Here is a 6000-nt window from a genome sequence, read left to right on the forward strand (position 1 = left end):
AGTGATTCAGCCTCTACAACTCCCTTTTCAGTCTTATTACACCTAGCAAAGAACCTAGTACAGGTGTTAATTTCTTTTCAACACTTTAGAGTTTGGTCACTAGTTTATGGAATTTCTCTAGGTTATTATAGACACGTGATTTTTTTTTTCTTATTCAAAATAACTTTAGAATATATTCTTAGGAAATAGTTGGGTCTCTCAACACAAGGAAGATGTATGTGGGTTGGGGTGGGAAGTATTCTTCAAAAGAATTGATGTGTGGGGTGGGGAGAGAGAGTGGGTTTTTACAGGAAAAAAAAAAGGAAAGGAAATGCAAATTGATTAATAAAAGGATCAAGTGAGTCCTAGAAGATTCTAAACATAGAAAACTTGAAAGGCTTAGTGTATTTTCTAACATTCTGTTACAGGGGGAATGGTTTGGTCCAACTAGATACTTGTGATATGCTAAGAGTCCAAACAGACCAGGATAGGAAGAGCTGGTCTTCAGAAGGCCTCTGGCCCAACCTTTACCCAACTTCCAAGGAGGGTGGGAATGAGTGAGAAATCAAACAGCCTTACTAGTTCCCCATTGCCCTTAACTCTCTAGGGTGTTACTATGTAGCCTGATCCTCTTATTTAACATTGAATTCCTTCAGTTCTCACATAGCACTTTGTTTGCATTTCTCTAATGTCCTCATCATTTAGTATTCTAACTACCTGTCTTGGCCTTAGATATCTATACCAGATTGTGAACACACTGAAGGAAGGTACCACATCTTACCTAAACTTTTATCACTCTTTCACATTACACAACTGTCACTTCCTAAATATGTGTTATATTGTACAGTCCTATATGTAAAACCTGAGGGGAGAATCAAGGAAGGTTTTGTGGAAGACATGACATATAAGTTGAAATTTTAACAAATGAGTAGGATTTAATAGATACAGAGAGGAAGAAAGGATACTTCATTAATAGAGAAGAATGTGAGCAAAGTTTCAGTGGCTAGAAAGTGAAGGCCACGTTTAGGATGTGAAGGTAATCTAATTTGAAAGAAGGAGTACATGAAGGAAAATAACATGAAATAAAACTGGAAGGTTAGGGTGGTACTGGGTTGTGGAGGCCTTGAACACTAGGCAAATCTTATTCAGTTGTTTTCAGTTGCATCTGACTTTTGTTATCCCATTTGGGTGGCTTTTTTATGGCAAAGATACTGGAGTGGTTTGTCATTTCCTTCCCCAGTTTGTTTTACAGATGAGGAAACCGAAGCAAACAGAGTGAAGTTATTTGACCAGGGTCACACAGCTAGTAAATGTCTGAGGCCAGATTTAAGCTCAGGAGGATGAGTCTCCTTGACTCCAGGCATGGTACTGTATCCACTATGGCACTAATCTGCCCTAATCTGGCAACTATTTTAGCATTATTCCGTAGGTAATAGGGAACACTGAAGGATTTTGAGCAAAGTGTTTTGACCAGATTATGCATCATTCAGCATTTATTATGCCCCTGCTATGTGACAGGTGCTGGGGACGCAAAGACAAAAATAAAACACTCTGACACCAAGGAGCTTATTTTATTTACTAGTATGGAAACAATGAAAATATAAACTAAATAGAAGTAAGTGTGGTACCTGTATGGGAAACAGAGTGGGAGTAAATTAAATGGAAGTGTGCTCTTGTTTCTATAGCCCTTTATTAGTCTTTGATGTCCCAGGTGCCATCCTTCTGTCTTTGTACTCTAATGGTATCCTTCCTCTTGGTTTGTGGCTTTGTTGGAGATCTGGGGACTGAAAACATCAAAATGGTAACAAGGAATATGGCAGACTCAGGAGCTGAGATGAGACTGATAAGGCCTTCTGAGACCATTCCCTTTCCTTCAAAGTATGTTTACAGTAATTGGTAGATAGCTTTAATAAAAGTAGTTATTCCATATGTCCCTAACAATTCTCTAAATAAGAAACCTCCTTGTATATGTACAGCTGATGAAAATTCCTTCCCTTAAGCAGTTCCTGCTGCTAGGGTTACATATCTCTTTAGAAACATGTAGCCTGGGGAATACTCGTGGTGATTACTCAGTTGGTCTGTGCTGTGTTGGCTCTCTGGGGGGAGGGGAATACGCTCTGGGAGTCTTCCATTCTCTTCCCCCCTCATCTTTCGGAAACATCCTATTCACAGTGACATATACCATTTGGAGACAAACACACGCTCATAATTGACATTTAGTCTTTAATTGGCTTCATTCTTGCATTTTCAAGCTTTGCTAATTATTGAATATTTAAATTATGTTTCATTAACTGTGACATCAGAATATTCTCCACCTTGTCCTCCTGTTGAGACACAGCAGGCGCCACCTGGTGTAATGAAAAAAGCGCTGGATTTGGGCTCAGAGAATCCAGTATCATAGACAAGACGCTGGACTTGAAGTCAGGAAGATCTGGGTTCTTATCTTGCCTCAAACTTACCATCTGTGAGACCCTGGGCAATACCCTTAAACTTCTTTGTTTTGGCTTTTTTCATGTGTAAGATGAGGCAGCTTGACTTTATGGCCTCTAAGGTCTCTTCCATCTCTAAATCTGTGATCCTAAGACCTGAGTTCAAATTCTGGCTCTGCCATTAATTACCTTTGTAAATTCAGGTAAGTCCATTGATCTTTCAGTGCCTCTTGTTTCTTCATATGCAGAATGACGGGGTTGGTCTACATGATTTCTAAATTCCCTTCTAGCTTTAAAACTATGCTTTTAAAATTTATTCCCATGTCACTCACCACATTATATTATTGAAGTCCACCTTATCGCTATTTGTTATGTCCTCTGTTGGACTCCACTCATCAACTGAATTCAACAAACATTTAATAAGTGCCTGCAGAGCACTATGCTAGATAGTAGGGTAGATGAAGGCCTAGATAAGACATGACTCTAGCCCTCATGGAACTTGCAGCTTCATCTTCTTTCCCTCTTTTTACATTTTTACATTTCCCACTACCACCTCCCCCTTTCCAATACCAGTAAATGGGTAAAATATTTGTGCTCCTTACTAATAACACAACGAAGCTATGATCCAACAACAAGAAGTACAAGAAGGAAGGCAATTATAAAAATATCCCTTGTTTTAAGTCTCCCAAATGCAATGTTGATGAGATTTTAATTGTTCACTGCAAATAAAAGTGATAGCATCCTGCATCAACATTCTCCCAAAATTAAATACCTTTGTGCCACACTGCATGAAAATGCATTGATACAGTGCTTCTCCATACTATACTTGAACAGGAAATATTGTTATTTAGAATGGAGTAGGAACAAAGCAAGGTATTTAGCCACTTTTCCTCCCCTTCTATACATGGCAGTAAGTTTTAGCTGCTCCATACTCCAACGCACAACATGGTTCCTGTCCTTGAGGAGTATACATTGTTACAAGGAAAAAAAAAGGTGAAAGATTAAACTAGGGAAAATTCTATACTGGATTTGATTCTGCCTAACAGGGAAGAACTAATTGCTAGATTGGAAATAATAAGAATCTTGGAGAGAAGTGGTCACTCCCTTGTAGAATTTGTGATAGAATAAAACCAGATACAGTCTGACATGCAGCCTAAATGTTGGGAAAACAAATTTCAGAGGGTTCAGAGAAAGGATTCTAACTGCCATGCACTAAAATTTTGTAGGGCAGAGTTCTGTAGTGCTACCAGAATGAGATTAAAATATAATTGGGAAATGTTTAGTGAAATAATACTATACAACAAAGATAATGTTAATTTGTGGTTTACTAAATCATTTTCAGACCCTCAGGGATTTGTTTCTCTTTGAGTTTGAGGAGAGTGTTCTAAGGGACTTCAGTTCAATAGGGATAGGAAACTTTCAAGAATGAAATGATGAAGGTTCAGTAGGAACAACTAAGAAAAGGACATAAAATGGGAATTGTCTGAAGAGACTGATGTGGCTAACTAGGGAACTCACCAAATTTTAAGATGTGTATAGAAGAGGGAAACAAGGTATCTATGTGGCCTAGTGGATAGAGTGCTGGACCAAAAGTGAGGAAGGTGACCAGAGTTCAAATCCAGACTCAGACACTTACTAGCTATGTGACTCTGTCTGCTTCAGTTTCCTTAGGTATAAAATGGGAATAGTAAATAGTACACCTCCGAGGGGTTTTGTGAGGATCAAATGAGATACTATTTGTAAAGTACTTTGCAAGCCCTAAAATGCTATATAAAAATAATGTGAAATGAGCAGAGGCTAGCGAGGAAAACAAGGGTCAGCAAAAAAGAATCATAGATTAAAGGCTATACATCCAATCTGACTTGTGCCCTCCCCACCCCCATTTTACAAATGTGAAAACTGAGACACAGAAAGGTTTTTGTGACTTAACCAGGTTCACATAGCTAGGAAATGTCTGAAGTGGTAGTTGAAACTAGAGCATCCTGACACCAAGTCTAGTGCCCTATCCATTACACGCTCGTTTCTTGGGGGAAAGAGGCAGAACAAGGATAAGACTTCTGTTGAGGGTGAATAAGGAAGTGATAGTAGAATACAGAAGGTTAAGCTGATCAATTCTTATTTTGCTGCTTTTTTTTTTCCTGCAAAGAATTACTTTTGCATGGGACATAACAGAACAAAACTGACGAGTTAATATGTAAAGTAAATGAGGTAGTAAGAGAATAGTTAGTTGCCTTTGAGGAGTACAAGTCACCTGGCCCAGATGAAATACTGTACATCCTCGGGTCAGTCAGTCATTAAACATTTATTATTAAGCACCTACTATGTGCCAGTAGAGAAAGAAATGGCAAACTACTCCAGTATCTCTGCCAAGAAAACTCCAGATGGGGTCATGGAGAGTCAGATATGACTGAAATGACTGAATAACAACATCAACAACTATGTGCCAGTCATTCTACTAAATGCTGGGGATACAAAGAAAGTCAAAAGACAGTCCCTGCCCTCATGGAGCTCACAATCTAAAGGAATTGTGGAGAATGGAAGACATACCATAGTAGTGAAGAAAATAAATGCTTAAAAAATAAAAAGGAGAGAAGACTCTGAAAACAATAGACCAGTGAGGGACTTCATTTCCTGGAAAAATTCTAGAACGCTTCATTGAAGAAGTGGTTAAACCAGAGTAAACCAGGATAATGCCATAGACAGTTTACCTAGATTTTAAGAAAAAGGATTTGATTAAGTATCATATTACTCTTGTAAAGAATATGGAGAGATGTAGTCTAGGCAATAATACAGTTAGTTAGATGAGGAACTCACTCGAAAGGCCAGACCCAAAGAATAGTTAATTCAGTACTGGCTCAGCTGGATAGAAGGTCTCCATTGAAGTGCCCCAGAGGTCTATAATTGATCCTATACTGTTTAATATTTTTATTAGTGACTTAGATAAAGTTATTAGTAACATATTTGTCAAATCTGCACATAACAAACCTAGAAAGGAGAGGTAACATACTAGACTAAAGAGACAGGAGAGAAAAAAAATAAGATTGTGAGAGCCTGAGTACTATGCTAAATCTAATAAAGTGAGATTCAGTAGGGATAAATGTAAAATCTCCCATTTCAGTTAAAATCAATAAATTTCACAAGTGCAAAATCAAAGAGGCATGATTAGATAGCATTCTGTCTGAAATAGATCTGGCAGTCTTAGTGGACTGCAAAATGAGTTTGCCGTATGATGTGGCCACCAAAAAAGCTAATTTGATCTTGAGCCATATTTAGACAGACATAGCTTCTAAGTATATAGAGTCTATTCTGGACAGTCCATGTCTGAGGTATTGTGTTCAGTTCTGGATCTCACTGTTTAGTAAATAATAGCTAACATTTTATAGTGCCCACTATGTGCCAGGTACTGTGTTAAGCTCTTTACAAATATCTTTTTAGATCCTCACAACAATCAGAGGCAGGTACTATTATTCATTTTTATAGTTGAGGAAACTGAGGCATATAGGTTAAGTTACTTGCCCAATATTATACAGCTAGTAAATGTCTTAGGACAGATCTGAACTCAGGTCTCTCTAACTCCAGACCCAGCACTTTA

The sequence above is a fragment of the Vombatus ursinus genome, unplaced genomic scaffold (genome assembly GCF_900497805.2).
Source record: "Vombatus ursinus unplaced genomic scaffold, bare-nosed wombat genome assembly UNPS02007344.1, whole genome shotgun sequence".
NCBI classification, from domain to species: Eukaryota; Metazoa; Chordata; class Mammalia; order Diprotodontia; family Vombatidae; genus Vombatus; species Vombatus ursinus.